General features: G+C 34.1%; 1 protein-coding gene and 2 non-coding genes across 3 annotated transcripts in view; 2 read left to right on the top strand and 1 right to left on the bottom strand.

Moving 5' to 3' along the window:
* LOC114343719 (neuroparsin-A-like) overlaps positions 1 to 18,574 on the top strand; it is a 262,805-nt gene that overhangs the window by 34,736 nt on the left and 209,495 nt on the right. The window lies entirely within an intron of this gene.
* Trnar-acg (transfer RNA arginine (anticodon ACG)) lies at positions 14,436 to 14,508 on the bottom strand. Its single transcript has one exon. It is a non-coding gene; the product is annotated as a tRNA-Arg (tRNA).
* Positions 15,144 to 15,216, top strand: Trnar-acg (transfer RNA arginine (anticodon ACG)). The gene has a single exon. It is a non-coding gene; the product is annotated as a tRNA-Arg (tRNA).

Raw genomic sequence — 18,574 nt, 5'->3', positions numbered from 1 at the left:
TTCTTATATGTATGGATTTGGATATAGAATTGTCTATTTTTAATTGTGCTGCCTGATACCAGTACAAGTTTTCAATGCATCTTATGTCTTTTTGGTCTATATCAAGCTTCTTGAGGATCTGCATTAACTTGTGATGTTGGACACGATCAAACGCTTTCTCGTAGTCTAGAAAGCACAGGAATACGTCCTTCCTCTGATCGTAACAATTTTGGACCAACACCTGTGTTGCTACTATTGCTTCTCTTGTTCCCAAACCTTGCCTAAACCCAAACTGAGAATCACTGATGTCCCATTCACATTTTTTGTATAATCGTTGATGTAGTATTTTTAAGAATATTTTTAAAGTGTGACTCATCAGGCTAATGAGTCTGTGATCCTCACATCTTTTTGCATTGACTTTTTTGGGTAGGGGAATAAATGTAGAGAGCAACCACTGCTGAGGATAGCAACCAGTTTCATAAATAAAATTAAATATTTTATGTAGTGCTGAAATTCCCCTTTCATCTAGTAGTTTGAGTATTTCTGAAGGGATTTCATCAGGTCCAGGTGCCTTATTGTTTTTTGAATATAATATTGCCTTTTCTATTTCCTCTTTAGTAATTGAAGGGCCAGTCAGCTGGTCGTCTCTATAAACTTCACTCATGGGTCTTTCGTCATGAAAGAGCTCCTGAATATAGTTTTCCCATATATGAATTTTCTCTTTTTCACCTAGCACTACCTGGTTATCCTGATTAACTATAATAGTTGGTCTTCGTTTTCTGTATATTCCAGCAGTCTCCTTAAGCTTTTTATGTAAATTCAGATCGTCGTGCTGTCGTTGTAAATGTTCTAGATCGATACATTGTCGCTTAAGCCATTCATTTTTTGCTATTCTTATCTTTGCTTTTATTTGCCTGTTAATGTTTTTATACATATTGCTGCCATCTGGGTCATTCTTGTGTCGTCGTCGTTCATCCATTAGTAATAGTATTTCTTCTGTCATCCATTTTTGCTTCTTGTTCTTTGGTTTGTACCCCAAGTTGCTTTTCATGATGTCTGTTACAGCACTTGTAATCGTATTCCATGTTGGTGTTAGATCTTCGGTAATGTTTGTCGTCAATATTTGAATTTGTGTGTTTATTTCATTATTTATTTCTGCTTGTATCATTGGATCTTTCAGTTTATCCAATGCGATCTGTTGTTGAGTTTCAGGCTTGTTTTTGCATGAAAGAGCGATCTTTATGACGGCCACTAATAGTACATGGTCAGAAGGCACATCTGCTCCAGGATATGTGCAAGCTCTTTTGACAGTTGTGCTGAATCTACCGTTGATGAGAATGAAGTCTATCTGATTTCTTATTATGTTCTGAGCTCTATCGGCTGGAGATTTCCAAGTATAAAGGCGACGGGGGTGGAGTTGGAACCATGTGTTGGTAACTCTCATGTTTTCTTCCTGGCAAAATTGTACAAGTCGGTCACCCCTTTCGTTCCTTGTTCCAAGACCATAAGGTCCAACTACGTCTTCAAAGCTGCCTTTCCCTATTTTGGAATTAAAATCTCCCATAATAATGTTAACATCATGTTTCTTTGTCAATTTAAGCAATTCTTTGATTTCACTATAAAAGTTTTCCACCTCTTCATCTGCTGCATCTGCAGTGTTGGTGCATAGACCTGTATGATGTTGAGATTATTTGGCTTCGCTTCAAGTTTTACCAAGGCTGTGCGGTCGGAATATGGTACAAACTCTGTGACAGCTCTCATCAATTTTTTACTTATCATAATCCCGACGCCTTTTCTATGATCGGGTCGTCATTGTCTGAGTAAAAGAATGTTCCGCTCTCTGTGGTGCATTTACCGGATCCAGGCCACCAGGTTTCTGAGATCCCCAGGATATCTAGATCGATTCTGCACATTTCTTGGGTTAGGTTAGCCAGCTTCCCGGCTTCAAATAAGCTGCGTGTATTCCAGGTGCCTATCTTTAATGTCTTTCTTAAGTTAGGAATAACCACATAAGCAGAATCGGGGAGACCCGTGTAGTTAAAATATCAAGAGATAAATCACCAATCTGTAGAAGAGTATCATTTGACCGCCAAAAAACAACCTTCCGCAAGTAGGTATCGATCCGCCAATTAACAAGCAGAATTTCTTATAAAGAGGAAGAAGAAGAAGAAGAAATTTTTTAACAAAATGCTTAGCCTACAGCTTTACTCAAGCTTTTACCACTCTTCAAAGGCAGGAAATTAGTTTAATGCATTCGGTAATATCTTCATAACTTTATATAATTTTGAACATATCGTATTGTTTAATTAGCTTTTACACACTTTTTCGGGTTGTCGGCAACGCAGCTCTCGTGTTGGCAGCAGCTAATTTGTGAATAAAACAAACGATCTCGGGTTTACTAACACATTCTGCGTTATTTTTATTTCGGGCTAAAGGTAAACATGTTTTCACTTTGTTACGATTTTGTTTTTGCGATTTCGGGAGGACGTTGAATGGGCCCGTCTGTTAACATCGACCCGTGGACTATTTTTTTCATTCGCAACGAAGCGAAATATTTTCTAGATGGGAATTTCAACAAATGTTTGGATTAAATTGATATTCCACCAAAATTCATGAATCATATCTACTGATTCTTCGCTGTACCAAGTAAAAGTACTAGTTCGCTGAATTACTTTCTTCTTCTTGGCTTTTTCCTATTATGAGTTTGCCGTTTTCGTCTTCCATAGCACTCTATTTTCCCAGTCGCCATCTCTGAGGTCTCTATCTAACATAGAATTTTCTATGTGAGTTTTCCATCTCACAGCAGGGCTTCCTCTCCGTCTTCCTCCCCGCGGCTCCCAGTGCAGTAATCTTTTCCTTTTCGACCACCTGTGCTCCGGCATTCTTTGTACATGCCCGTACCATTTCGGGGCTCTACTTTTACAACCACATCTTTTTTGTAATTGAGCATTTTAATTCTATTCTGTTTTATATTTCCTCTGTTGTTGTTCTATCCTACCTGGTAATTTGTAGACACCTTCTCATAAACTTCAATTTAACTGTTCGTATTTTATTTCATATTATTGGTGTCACTGGCCATTCTTCCGTTCTTGTAGGGTAATATTCAGCCCTGAAAAATATACTATGCCCTGAAAAATCCTTTTTAGTTTTCTTTAGTTAGAGTGTTCTTCCATATTACTCCATGGAGTGCTTTCGTAGCTTATTTTCCCCGTACTACTTTCATTTTCATATCTTTCATACAAGTGCCATCTCGGTTATCATTTACCCTAAATACTTAAGTCTTACAACTCTTAATAGTGTCTTCTAAACTTACGTTTAAATCAGCAACCAATCTTTAATCAATTACTTTCGACTAGATTAAATTGGTTTAGACTAGGCTAACTTAGAGTATCCTGATATAAAAACATACACTTCAGGATAAACCTAAAGTGTGCGTCTTTATATCAGGATAACTAGTTTGGCCTAGGGCAAATTAGTTTGGCCTGAAGTGTGTGTATTTATATCAGGATAAACTAGTTTGGCCTAGGACAAACTAGTTTAGCCTACGCGCGATAGGACAAACTAGTTTGGCCTAGGCCATACTAGTTTAATAGTTGCCCTAACGCCGCGCGCCGTTAGGACAAACTAGTTTATCCTGAACTCGGGTTTGGCCAGTAACATATACATCGGTTTTTTTTTAGTTTTTTTATAAGCTACATTTTTGCTAAGAATATTTTTTTCGATAAAATACTTTTTGAGTTATTTCCGAAAAACCGTATCAAAATGGCGTGGTTTTTTTGTTGACAAATGAACATTTTCTTTCGAAAATAACTCTAAAAATATTGACTTAGAGAAAAAACTATATGGAACAAAAGCTGCTTAGAATTAGTCATTTTATACATTTCCGGCCTTATTTAGAACATATATTTTTTCACCTCGAAGAAGGGGTGGCTTTAACCTTAAGTAAAAACAACCAACGGCAGAAGTCCAAAAGTGAAGCGGGGGGGGGGGGGGGTAAGGGGAAAAAGGGACATAGGGACAAAGAAAATTACAAGGTATTTCACGTTCATTTACTGACATATTTTTATTTGATCGGGGCTAGAGCAACTAGCTTAGTACCTATAGTTCATAAATCGTAACCATATTTCTGAAAAGTACTTTATTAATTTCACGAATAAATAACACTCCTATGCTTGTGGTGGAATTCACTAAGCAGACCTATTAATTTTTAAATCATTCCCCTTAAATCAACAAGAAGTTAAAAATAATATTGCATGATGAGATTCAAACGTAGGGCATTGAACGGACCCAGAAAAATTCTTTTTGTGTATTTATATACAAATATTTTTCCCAAATTAAACTGGCCTTAATAAACAAATCAAATGTTTTTATTTTCTTTTATTTGGTTGAAATTCTTTAAAAGGAAAATAACAATCAATTCCTGTATTTGTTATTTTTATTTATTTTCTGGACAAAGCAAACCTTAAAGAATAACCTGCCAACGAAAGATTTTGCTTCTAACGAAAATTGAGTATTGTATGTTTGTATACCTACCTTATATTCTAGAATTCCAGAAGGATATTATATAAATTGTGGTCAATTCAAATTTTCAATTAAAAACTGTGTCAGATATCTGGAAACTTATTTAGACAGAAAACTTTTGTGGAAAGATCATATACAACTATACAACATATCAAAAAAACCGAAAAAGCTATGAATATCCTAAGGGCTTTCTGTAAAACAAACTGGAGTGCAGATCCCAACATTAGTTTAATGTTTTGTCGATCTATAATACGACCACTTTTCGATTATAGCTGTCACTTGTATGGAAACGCATCGAACACACATTTAACAAAAATCGAAATACAGAAAAATAAGTGACAAGGCATGTGCCTTGGATATCTTAAATCTACAGCAAAAAATATAATGGAAATTGAAGCTGTCGAACCTCCATTGAATTTGCGGCGGCAGTATCTTACCGACAAATATACAGGGTGAGGCAGATAAAGGGCCTATTAGAAATATCTCGAGAACTAAAGGTAAGAAAATCATGAAAATTGAAATGCAGGGGTTTTAAGGTATGAACTATTTAATGAAAATATTTTGGTCTCTTTTCTACTTCCGGTTATACCGGAAGTTAATTGTAACTTGGTTTTTTTAAAAGGGACACCCTGTATATTTTTACATTTTTGGATTCTGTTTGACGTCTTTTTTCTTAAAATATGAGGTTTTGTAATATTATACAGGGTAGTTTAAAAGATAATTACGGTTATTTATACATTTTGTAGCAAATTTCACACCCTGTAGAATTGTACTGATTTGATATAAAAAACTCCATTTATTTTCAAGTGATTACTAATATAGTCTATTATTATTAAAAGTTAATAATATAGCAAAATATTTAATTTTACTATACAGGGTTGGTCGAAACTCGGAATGAGTATTATCTGAGTTTTCTTAAATAGAACACCCTGTATTTTAGTATTGTAATGAAATGATATTTTATAGTGCTTTTTTATTTCTTAACCATTCTGTATACCTAACTGCTTTAATTTGTAAGTTATTCGTAGTTCTTTAAGCCAAACATTAATTGCAACAAAAATTACGTTAAATTTTATTAGGTGTGCCGTGAAAATATTCAATCATAAATAATTTTTCGAAAATAAACACATATTAACCTCGACTGACCCTTAATTTATTAATACTGGTTGATATATCAAAATACCTATGTAGTTAAGATTGTTGGTGTGTTTAATTTTAATAAAAACATACAATATTCTATCTAGTTGGCTATGACTTTGACACTAAATATGCTTAAACATTTGCTTTGCTTAAACATTCTACTCTTTTTGAAGTTCCAGTTGCTTGGCTACCATTAGGTACTAATATGAATTTCTCTAATGAGGAGCTGATTCATATATTTTTGTCTTCTAGGAGAGTATAACAAATAAAAATGTGCTACTAGCAAGAAGAATTTTTATGATCAGCAATTCCATGATGATTGACAACCAAAATAAAAAGATTTTTCAAAATTTACTAAAGCGGTTTCAACGAACTGGACATTTAGATTACGAGAAATCTGATCGAAAAAAAACTATTGTAAATGATTAAAATGAATTAAATGTTCTGAGAATCTGCATATTAGTACGAACGTTCTCGTAATAGACCATCGAAATGTCTAGTAAACTTTGAAAAGTTTCTCTTCTTGGCTGTCGTCTATCAGGGAGTTGCAGATGATAACTTCTTATTGTCTAGTAGTACATTTTTGTTATACTCTCCGAGAACAAAAACTTTACTAATCAGTTCCCCATTACAAAAATTTATATTAGTCCTGGTAACAAAGCAACTGAAGCTATAAAAATAATATATAATGTCTAATGTTTAATCAAGTTTAGTTTCAAAGCCATAGCCAACTATAATATGGTTTGTTTTTATTGATATTTTATGCACCAACAATCTTAACAACGTAGGCATTTTGGTATCTCATCCAATATTAATAAATTAAGGATCATTCTAGATTAACATGTATTTATTTTCAAAAAAATATTTATGACAGAATATTAAATAAATATGCCGTGAAAATTTTTCACGGCAAACCTAATAAAATTTCACGTAATTTTTGTTGCAAATAATGTTTGGCTTAAAGAACTACGAATAACTTATAAATTAATGCAGTTATTTATAGGGAATCCTTAAGAAATAAAAAAGTACTATAAAATATAATTTCATTACAATACTAAAATACAGGGTGTCCTATTTAAGAAAACTCAGATAATACTCATTCCGAGTTTCGACCAACCCTGTATACTAAAATTAAACATTTCGCTATATTATTAATTTTTAATAATAATAGACTATATTAAAAATGACTTGAAGATAAATGGAGTTTTTGATATCAAATCAGTACAATTCTACAGGGTGTGAAGTTTGCTACAAAATTTATAAAAAACCGTAATTATCTTTTAAACTACCCTGTATAATATTACAAAACCTCATATTTTAAGAAAGAAGACGTCGAACAGAATCCAAAAATGTAAAAATATAGAGGGTGTTCCATTTAAAAAAAACGAATTTACAATCAACTTCTGTTATAACCGGAAGTAGCAAAGAGACCAAAATATTTTCATTAAATAGATCATACCTCAAAACCCTGGCATTCCAATTTTCATGATTCTCTTACCTTTAGTTCTCGAGATATTTCTAATAGGCCCTTTATCTGCCTCACCCTATATAGCTCGTACCATTAACAGAGACCAAGTGTTTCTTCAAGATATACATAATCGGGCTGATTTAGATTTGAGTAAAAGTTATTGGTTTAAGAAAAAATCTCCACTTGTGGCGAAAAGCTACAGAAATCTTTCTAAATTCAAAAAGATACTTTATAGGGGCCATCTTTCACCAGTTTATACTGAAAAGCCTCAGGTATTGCTCTCAATAAAAATCAAGACAGAACTTCTCAATGATGTCCAAGGTCCCATGTTTAACGTAGAAATTCAGAAGAGATGGCCTAATCATTATTATTTGTTTACCGATGGTTGAAAAAAAGGAAATAATACTACATGCGCAGTATACCAACAGTATTCTGGACAACAGTATAAATATAAGTTACCTGATGACGCTACCACCTACACAGCCCAAAATGCTGGCTTTGAAGTTTGCTCTTTCTCACGCTTTGACACAGGAAATGAAGAATTGTGTAATATTTACAGACAATAAAAGTGCAGTAGAAAGAAGAGGTTTAACAAATTAATCCAAGAAATTAAGTCATCTGGATATAGAGATTTCAAAACTGTATTACGAGGTTTCAAAACTCGGAGGAGAAGTCATTATCGCTGGGATCAAAGGACATTCTGGGATAAAGGGTAACATAATAGCAGATGCCTTGGCAAAAGAAGAATTGGAAAAGACTGCAAGACTTATACACACTTCTGAATAGGTCAAAACGGCAAACAGGTGTATGTTTTCAAAAAACTTTTGATAGTGTGTAAAAAATATATTTTATATCAGCTAAGTACTTTCAACACATAACGTGCCATCATCAGCTTCCTAAAAGGACATATTAAGATAAATTTTTTTTCATATAAAAAATGAGTGAAAAACTTACGTCCTCTTAAAATACCTTCATAGAAGAGCAATTGCTTAACAATACAACAAAAAACATGAATAGTGGGCAAAAGCCACAGATATAGGGTAATAACCCTTTACAGTGAATAGAATCACATCTAAATTCTTTTATTAAATTATAAAGAAGAATTATCAAGTGGAGAAAATATAAATAACAATATTCTACCTGCAGCAGATATAGATGTTTGTAGTAAACATCAACTTAGATTAAAATTGCAAGCAAACTATACGAAATTCGAGAGAGTGAGGGTCATCGTTCAAACGTTGGAGACCCAAACTTCTTCAAAAAAGATGGTTTTATTCAGAGTGCAACAGAATTTTTATCAAAACTATTAATAGGCTAAGGTCAAATCATGTTCTTACACCTTCAGGAATGTACAAAGTACAAAATGAACCTAGCAGACACTCCAAACTGTACTTGGGGTAAATATGGAGACTTGACACATATCCTATTAAAATGTGATAACCAACAGGGAAATATTGCAAGTTTTTATGAAGACTTCTTCATCTTCTTCATGTGCCCTGCTCGATTATCCAGCGTTGGCTAACAAATTGGCTATAGTAATTTTGTTGGCGTCAGCTCGGAAAAGGGATGCAGAGGATATGTTAAACCGGAAAAGGTTTTTATATAATTATCAGGGATATAATATCGCCGCTCTAACGTAAGCCTGCTATAATTGAATGTTCTTCACTTGGGATAGAGGACTGATAATGTATACACTGATATTTCCTGGATGAGTTTTGTAAAGTTTAATCTCCTATCGATATGGACTCCTAGGTACTTGACGGCCTCTTCTGACTGGATTCGTTAATTCTTCCCTGGTTGGTGCACTGTGCTGTGTAAGGATGAACTGGGTCTTCTCTGTGTTGATCTTTATCTTCCATTTATTTGTGTAGTCTCTCTCTAGGTAGTTTTCAAGTCTCTCTCCTCTTGTCTTTGACTGTGGTGTAGACTGCTGTGTCGTATGTATTTAGGGCTGTGTTTTGTTCTGGTATCAGTGGGCAAATCTGAAACAAAAATATTTTATAGCATCTGAGACATCCCTTGTTGAACTGCTGTAATACTGGACACTTTTGGTCAGCAAACCTGAAAAGTGCTATTAGTCAAATATTTACGACTTATGTTGACTAAGTAATGAAGAAGCCTAGCTCTGTCCAGTTTGTAGACTAGGACTTTCTACAAACTGTGTCGTAGGCTTTTTCTATGTTCAGTATGGCCATTCTCTGTTGATGTAGATCTTTGAGTGACTGACCAATCTGGCTAGTTGTAGTTCAAAATTTCATCTAAATTTGAGAAGTTACCCAAGGCCTTTATCGTTGTTGGTATGATGCATAAACCAGAAATGCCACGAAAAGAGTAGTAACCTATATATGAGACAAATTGTGTAGATTTTCTAATCAAGTTGCCTTATATATAGGTTAATGTTGTAATTCCTAATTTAAGTTGGTTGTTACCACTCGTTGTACTACGTCCATGTTTTTGAGCATGGACCTTTGTTTCCTTTAAAAATATAATCATTCCACATCGACCTAGTGTCACAATAATTATTAAATCTATAACCTCAATTATGTAATTTAAGGGCCATCTGACTTCGTTATGTGGCTAGTTTCAATTACTATACTAAAATCACAATAAAGATGCGCAATAAATAAACAAACCAAGACACGTTGAATGTTATTATAATCACTCCCGATCATGATTTACAATGTATATGTTACAGTTCAAGTTGATTATTCAGTTGGAGTTGATTTAAACTAGTTGGAGTCAACTTTAACGCCTGGTTTCAGTAAAAGTTGATTATAAATATAAAATGAAGATTTATATTCAACATTTACTAGTAAAAGTAGACTCCAACTAGGAAAAGTATACTCTTCCCAATGCCATTTAATAAAAGTTGATTCTGATTCACACAAACAGCCGATTCTAGAAAATAAATGTTACTGAAAATGTTCAAATTAGTCTAGGCTGTATCGTAGCCCCCGTTAGGTAAATTACTCCGATTCGAATTTTTTGCACAAACTTACTCAAAAAGAGGTCCTTATAACAAATCTACTGGGTGCCAGGCAGTACCTTGATCGATAAATTGTTTAAACAATTTTTTTAGACAAATTCACAAAAATAATTTTTTCACTTCGAACAATATTTTTTAGATCATTTGGGTTATTCTGAGCAAAAAAAGGTATTTTGTGATTTTTCTCTAAAATTGATTGTTGTCGAGTTATACGCGATTTAAAATTTGAAAAATGCGAAAATAGCCATTTTCAAGGCTTAATAACTCGGTTAAAATCCATTATTATGAAAGTCAGAAAGTGACCAAACCAAAGTTTATAGCCCCCTCTACAAGATCCAGCACAAATTTTTGTCACTATTTTATTACTAAGCTTTATTTTTAATTATTAACAATGAGCGCTAAGTGCGTATTAGGCGGCCGTCAATGGTGAGTGCTAAAGAGATGCACCATTCCGGCCGTCCAATGGTGAATCTCACTCGCACTCACATTGACGGCCGCCTCAATACACGCTTAGCGCTCATTGTTGATAATTAAAAATAATATCTTATTAATGAAATAATGACAAAATTTCTTCAGGATCTTATAGAGGTAGCTTTAATCTTTGATTTTTTTAGTTTCTGACTTTCATAATATATAATATCGTATGGCATTTTTGCCTTTTGGACAGTTCCGGCGCCAATTACATCTTTAACCCTGTTTCAAGTAACTAGTGTCGATTTACACTAGCCCAGGGGGACCGACGGCTTAACGTGCTCTCCGAGGCACGGTGAGACGGCTCGTGTCATTATTGGAAATGAAAATGGTTTGTCTTTGGCAGGGCTCGAACCCACGTACACTGGCGTATGAGGCCAGCAATTATGCCGTTACTCCACGGCCGCTCGCTCGACTTTCACAATTATTATCTTTAACCGAGTTATTAAACCTTAAAAATAGTTATTTTGGAGTTTTTAGGCCCAAAGGATCTAAGAAAAAAAATGTAAGAAGTGAAAAAATTATTTTAGCGAATTTGATTAAAATCATTTTTTATCGCCAAACGTCACTAAAATCCTCCATTATTGTACTCATTTGCCCTTATTTTCGGCAGTAAAGTAACACTTTGTTGTGTTGAAAGAAGAATGTTACTTTACCTGCCGCGATTATTAATCAAATTAACCGAGATTGAATGTAAGTGGTCAATGGCAGCAATCGATTATTTATTTGAGTGAAATTAAAATTTATTTACTTTAATTATTAAAAATATTGTACAAAATTTATCTTATTATTAATAAAATTTATGTCAAAAAGTAAAATTCTGTAGTGTTTCGCAATTATATGCAAAAATATGCAAAAGTCATCTGTCATTACTGTCATACGAATTTTAACGACCTCCCTACAAGATACTGAAGAAATTTTTGTTATTATTTTATTACTAAGCGGTTATTTTTAATTATTAACAATGAGTGCTAGGAGCGTATTGACGTAGCTATCAATGTGAGTGCGAGTGAGATGCACCATTGCACCATTTTAGCATTTAAAAATTCAAACTTCTGTCAAACCACAAAACTGTCAAAATTTTTTTTGTAATTTATTGCTCACATGTCATCACCATGACAAGGCGAAAGTTCTTCTTCTTGTGGTGCTTTCTCCTTTAGTAGAGGTTAGCGACTACAATGGCGAATCTGTCTCTGTCCAATGCGGCTCTAAACAAAGATGTTGATTCAAGGCCGGTCCAGTCTCTGATATTTGTAAGCCATGAAATCTGGCGCCTACCGGGACCACGTTTTCCTTCAATCTTACCCTGGATGATCAGTTGCATGAGGCGGTACTTTTTGTTTCTCATTATGTGTCCCAGGTAGCTAACTTTTCTGACTTTAATGATTTTTAACAGTTCCCTATCTGTACCTATTCTCCTCAGAACATATTCGTTGGTGGTGTGGGTTGTCCAAGGTATTTTCAAGTCTCTTCTATAAAGCCAGAGTTCAAAGGCGTCCAACTTGTTCATCAGTGTTGTGTTGTGTCAAGGCCTCCGTTCCATACAAAAGTATTGACCACACATAGCAATGCAGAAAACGACATCTAAGGCTGATATTAATGCTACTGTTACAAAATAAGCTTTTAATTTTGATAAACCCCTGTCGGGCTACCTCTATTCTCGCTCTTGACTTCTTGTTTATAATCAAGTTGATTGTTGAACCAACAACCAAGGTATTTATACTGGCTTACGTATTCAAGCTGTTGGTGTTTTACATATTTATTGGAAGAGGTAAATTTTAGTTCCTTGATATTCTTATAACTTTGGATTTCGCAGTATTGATCTTCATCCCCATTTGTTCACAACTCTCAGTAACCCTATCCAACAGTATCTGCAGACTATGGTCCGAATCAGTCATTAATACTATGTCATCTGCATACCGGATGTTATTTACTCTCTGCCCGTTTATCCTGATTCCTTCTGAAGAGTGCGATAAAGAGTTCGCAAATATTACCTCAGAGTAGACGTTAAAAGTATGGGTGATAGCACAGAACCCTGTCTAACACCTCGTTGTATTTGAATTGGCCTTGACGTATTACCATTGGTCTTTATGATTGCTGTCTGATTCCAATAAATAGCCTCTATAATTTTAGAATCTCTTTTGTCGACTCCGATGTCGTTCAATCTTTCTATCAAGGTCTTGTGCTTCATCCTATCGAACGCTTTCTCAAAATCTATGAAACAGATAAAAAGGTCTGCTTGCTGATCTTTGTATCTTTGTGCCAGAGTTTGAAGACAGAATATTGCTTCTCGTGTCCCCATACCTTTCCTGAAGCCAAATTGTTTTTGACCGGTGACCTCATCACATTTTTTATAATATATATTCTGTTCTGTATGATACGCAAGAAAAGCTTCAGAATGTTATTTAATAGACTTATAAGGCGGAAGTCCTGGCATAATTTAACATTCTTCTTTTTAGCCAGTGGTATGAAGGCTGATTCAAGCCATATTTTAGGGATAGTCCCTGTATTGTAAACATTATTAAATAGTCCAAGAAGAAGGTCTAAGTTTTCCTCGTTGATTAACTTCAATAGCTCAGCTGGTATTTCATCTTTTCCTACAGATTTGTTGTTTTTTAATTGACGTCCATTAAATCCAATATTTCCTCTGTCATCCATCTTTGCTTCCGTGGTCGCTGTTTTGTGAGCATTTCAGTTGCCGTTGGAAGGGCGTGTCTGATTTCCTCCCGAAGGCGAAAGTTAAGGATGTTTAATTATATGAAAGTGTGCTAAAAAACAGTGCGAAAAAGTAAAACCGATTTAAAATACCTATATTTACAATTTTCACACAATAAAACCTTTTCATCAGCGGTTCTCAATATTGTTGAGTCATGTACCATCTAAAGTCTCTTTTATTATATTTCTATATTTTTAGATTGTATAATCAAGACTTACTATGTACTACTATTTTAAGTTTTTGTGTGTTTTGTGTACCACCGCAAATAATGATATGTACCACCAGTGGTACATGTACCACAGATTGAGAACCGCTGCTTTACATAATATGAGATAGAGTAGATAAAAATTATTTTTGTGAATTTGGTTAACAAAAATTGGTTAAACAATTTTTAGACCGCGGTACCGCGTGACACCCTGTGTATTTGTTATAAGGATTGTTATACGGGTGTATTTCTTTTAGTAAGTTTGTGCAAAAAATCGAATCAGAATAATTTACCTAACGGGGGCGACGTTATAGACTATACTAATAAGTAGTTGAAACGGTCAAAACAAAGAAACGCACACTCATCAAAAATGCACTTGAGATTCTCGTATAATCAACATTTACTGAATCGATCCAGTAAGAGTCAACTCCAACTAGTAAAAGTTGATTTAAATTTTTAAATTCAACTTTTATTGCTCGTTTCAGTTGGAGTTGACTCCAACTAGTTGGAGTCAACTCTAACTGAGAATCAACTTGAACTGTAACATATATAAACATTGTAAATCATGGTTAAGGAATGCTCCTCGTAACATTCAACGTGTCTTGGTTTGTTTATTTCTATTGCATCTTTATTGTGATTTTAATATAGATGTATATACGTTTTTCACTGAGAATGATCCAATAGGACTAATAAAAACGTTTTGAATCTTTATAAATCCAAATGTATAACCTTCATTTTAAAAGTTTTCTGGCATTTTACATTAGAAGATTTTACTTCATAGTAAATTTTTTATAACTATGGTATAGAGCCAATCGCTGAAATTTCCTTTTTAAAGAGTATCTACTATTCTAATAATAGCTTGAAACTTGAACTTAAGCTTATGCCTGTCCCCCCAATAGATTAAACTTGCACGTTTCATTGTTCATTGAAATTAAAAATAAAAAAAGTTCGATCCTGCCAGGATTCGAACCTGGAATCTTCTGATCCGTAGTCAGACGCGTTATCCGTTGCGCCACAGGACCGGTGGTAAATTTATTTCAAATAATTTTGTCGCTCCCTGTATATGGATCTGTATTCTGTATTATAATAATATAATACATAAATATATAATTATAATAATTTTGTCGCTCCCTGTTTATGGGTCTGTATTATAATATAGGACTTGAAAGCTGGACATTAAAGCAAGAACACATAAATAAGCTACAGTCATTTGAAATGTGGTGTTACAGAAGAATGCTTAGAATAGCATGGACACAGAGGAAAACGAACACGGAAGTACTGCGAGAAATGGGTAAAGAATGCGAAATAATAAACACAATAAAAATAAGAAAGTTACAATATCTGGGACACGTAATGAGGGGACCGCGATATGAAATGCTAAGACTGATAATACAGGGAAAGATAAGAGGCGGAAGGAGTATAGGAAGAAGGAGAGTGTCATGGTTAAAGAATTTAAGGGACTGGTTTAGATGCAGTTCTATAGAACTCTTTAGAGCAGCGGTGGATAGAGTAAAGATAGTGATGATGATATCCAACCTCCGATTAGGAGACGGCACTTGAAGAAGAAGAAGAATTATAATATAATACATATTTATATAATTATAATACAGATCCATATACAGGGAGCGACAAAATTATTTGAATTAAATTTACCAGCGGTCCTGTGGCGCAACGGATAACGCGTCTGACTACGGATCAGAAGATTCCAGGTTCGAATCCTGGCAGGATCGAATTTTTTTTATTTTTAATTTCAATGAAGTGAAACGTGAAAATTTAATCTACTGGAGGGATAGGTATAAGCTTAAGTTCAAGTTTGTGGGGTCGCCACTGTTAGCCCACGGTCACCATCTTGAAAAAAGGGATGCAAAGGGTTTTCGCACTGTATCTTGTTGTAAGCTAGCAACACTACAACTACAGAAAACTAAGGCATAATTAATAGCATATTAAGTATACTACTACATTCATATTAAGTTTATCGTAGAATGAAAGATAAAAAAGTTACAAGCAAAAATAACTAAAAAATTTTTAACAAATTTTGTTTTATGCCTTATATTTTTTTCTAGTTATTTTACAATAAAATAACACCAGAGCAATATTAAAGAGCGAATAATTTTTAATACAAATTTGTTTAATTTCATTAATTTATCTGGTTTATCTCGTAAAAATGCGATAAAAACGACAAGTAGTATGATAAAATTGATCCAAATAATGGCATAACCCAGACATCCAAAGTGAAAGTTATCCTCCAACACCAAATTGTTCTATATGTTCCACGTAATGTTCAGAAAAAAGTCACACCAATTTGAGCGTCGGGTTTGGGGGGATAGGGGGGAGAAATCGGTAAATTCGTAGTTTTTTACGTTTTTCGTCAAAATTTCTAAAATTATGCGGTTTAGCATGAACCACCTTCTATACAAAAATGTTCAACATTAAATTTGAAATAAAAAAGGTCCTATGCATAATCCTTCTAAAATGAACGGTTCCAAAGTTGCGGAGGTGTAATTGGTCCAAAAAACGCCTAACCCAGACATCCAAAGTAAAAGTTTTCCTCCAACACCAAATTGTTCTATAGGGTCCACATATTGTTCAGTAAAAAGTTACATCATTTTGAGCGTCCGGTTTGGGGTGGAGATGGGCGAGAAGTCGGTAAATTGTAAATTAGTAGTTTTTTTGAGTTTCTCGTCAATAGTTCTAAAACTATGCTTTAGCGTAAACAATGTTCTATACAAAAATGTTCTACTTATAATTTAAAACAAAAAAGGACCTATACATAATTGTTATAAAATCAACGGTTCCAGAGTTATGGAGGGTGAAAAGGGAACTTTTTACTGAACAATATGTGGACCATATAGAACAATTTTTTGTTGGAGGAAAACTTTTACTTTGTATGTCTGGGTTAGGCCTTTTTTTGGACCAAATATAAAATACTATCTCCGTAACTTTGGAACCGTTCGTTTTAGAAGGATTATGCATAGAACCTTTTTTATTTCAAATTTTATGTAGAATATTTTTGTATACAATAGAAGGTTGTTCATGCTAAACTGCATAGTTTTAGAAATATTGAAGAAAAACGTAAAAAACTACGAATTTACCGCTTTTTCTCCCCTCTCCCCCCCCCCCAAACCCGACGCTCAAAATGGTGTGACTTTTTTCTGAAGATTATGTGGACCATATAGAACAATTTGGTGTTGGATGATAATTTTCACTTTGGATGTCTGGGTTTGGGTCTAGTTATACCATAGGGGCCGTTTAAGTATTACGTAACGCAGGTTGGGGGGGGGGGTAAAAATCAAAAATTGCGTTACGCAATAGTTAAACGCCCATTAGAGTGCGTTACGTAGGGGGAGGGTGTCAAAGGGGGGTCAAAAATCTTCAAAAATCGCGTTACGTAATACTTGAACGCTCCCATACTACAGTTAGACTTGGTTTTCTACTGGGTACATATTACATATTTGCAGATTCGTCTAATTTATCATTTTCTTAACATTTATTTATTTATTAACGGGAAAAACCCAATACATACAAAATACAATAAAGTAGAGCTTTCGTCGTAATTATGAAAATATAAAATTTAGATACATGTAAAACTACAACAACGTATAAAACACAAACATAAAAAATAAAAAGAATATATAATATTTTTAAAGGATGAAAACAACTGAATCAATTATAACAGTTAAATCTATTATTTTTTTTATTCAAAATTCAAGACACCCGAGTTCTTGTTTAATAGAGCAAACTGAAGAACCAAATAGATCTATTAGATGACTGAACTTGTTTCCATACAGGGTCAATCTACTAATTGGTACATATTGACCATAATTTGTAGCATGCCGTTGTTCCTTCAATATTTGTGGATTTCGTGTCAATCTAGCAGGTATATTAAAGTATACAAGACTTAACAATTCTTCGGAGATAATAACACCAGAGATAATTTTGTTATGATTTCTATGTTATGATTAATTTATTATCCATCCTTTTCCCTTCTCACAAAACTTGGGATATCATTAGTTTTTACAATAATTTCTAATCAGTGTACATTTAGGTGAATCCTACGCGTTCGCAGGTAGAAAAGTTGTTATTTGTCCTACGAGGTTCAACTGTTTCTTTCCTGTCTACTTATTTTTTCAGTTGTGCTATATATTATTTCGCTATGTTATGTCATCTCAAATCGAAGGTTCTGCCCTTTAGCTCAATGACAAGTATAATAAGTATACTAAGTCAAAAAATATCCTGTTTTCACCAATCCCTTACTTTTATTTCAACGAATATGCATTTCAAGATAAGTTGAGAAGAAAGAAGAGAAACAATTGGTGATATCAAACAATACGATTTAGTCTCTTTTCCATTGGTATTCTATCCTGAGGATTGCATGAGAACTGGTATTAAGTTATCTTTGTGTAATGCTTTTCTTCTTCTTAAATTGCACTCTCCTCAATGGGCGTGGGCTACTACAATTGCAAACTCTTTTTGTCTTCAGCTGCTCTTATTAGCTGTTCAAAATTTAGCCTTGTCCATTGTTGGATGTTTCTAAGCCACGATATTATTTTCCTTCCTAGTCCGCTTTTACTCTTGATCTTTCCTTTCACTGTAAGTTACGCCTGTTGGTAGGTACTTATTATTTCTCAGTATGTGGCCTAAATATGATGTATTTCTAACTTTTACTGTGTTGAAAAGTCCTCTTCCCTTGCCTGTTCTATGCAGCACTTCTTCGTTTGAGGTATACGATGTCCACGAAATTTTGAGGATTCTCCGGTAGATCCAAATGTTAAGCGCCTATTTTACTTCAAATCAGGCCCGAGGTACTGCATAATTTTCGGTCCCCTAAATATAATTTAATAAAAATAATAACTTTTTTAAATATATTAATTATTTAATAGAAATAGAGTTTCACCAGAAATTTAAATTTTTATTTTTTGTTTATTTTTGTTTATTTAGCTAATGCCTCGACAACTAATGGCCATTGGCATGGTAGGTACGGTTAATTTTTGCAGTTAGCAACCTAGTGTCATATGTAGTGTGTGTGTTGAGTAAGTGTCTTGTTACTTTGCAAACTCGACGTCATTGTCTTTGCAAAGAGACGCTAAT

This window comes from Diabrotica virgifera, chromosome 2 (genome assembly GCF_917563875.1).
Source record: "Diabrotica virgifera virgifera chromosome 2, PGI_DIABVI_V3a".
NCBI classification, from domain to species: domain Eukaryota; kingdom Metazoa; phylum Arthropoda; class Insecta; order Coleoptera; family Chrysomelidae; genus Diabrotica; species Diabrotica virgifera.
Note: the sequence above shows the minus strand (reverse complement) of the source record. Positions and strands in the feature narration are given on the sequence as shown.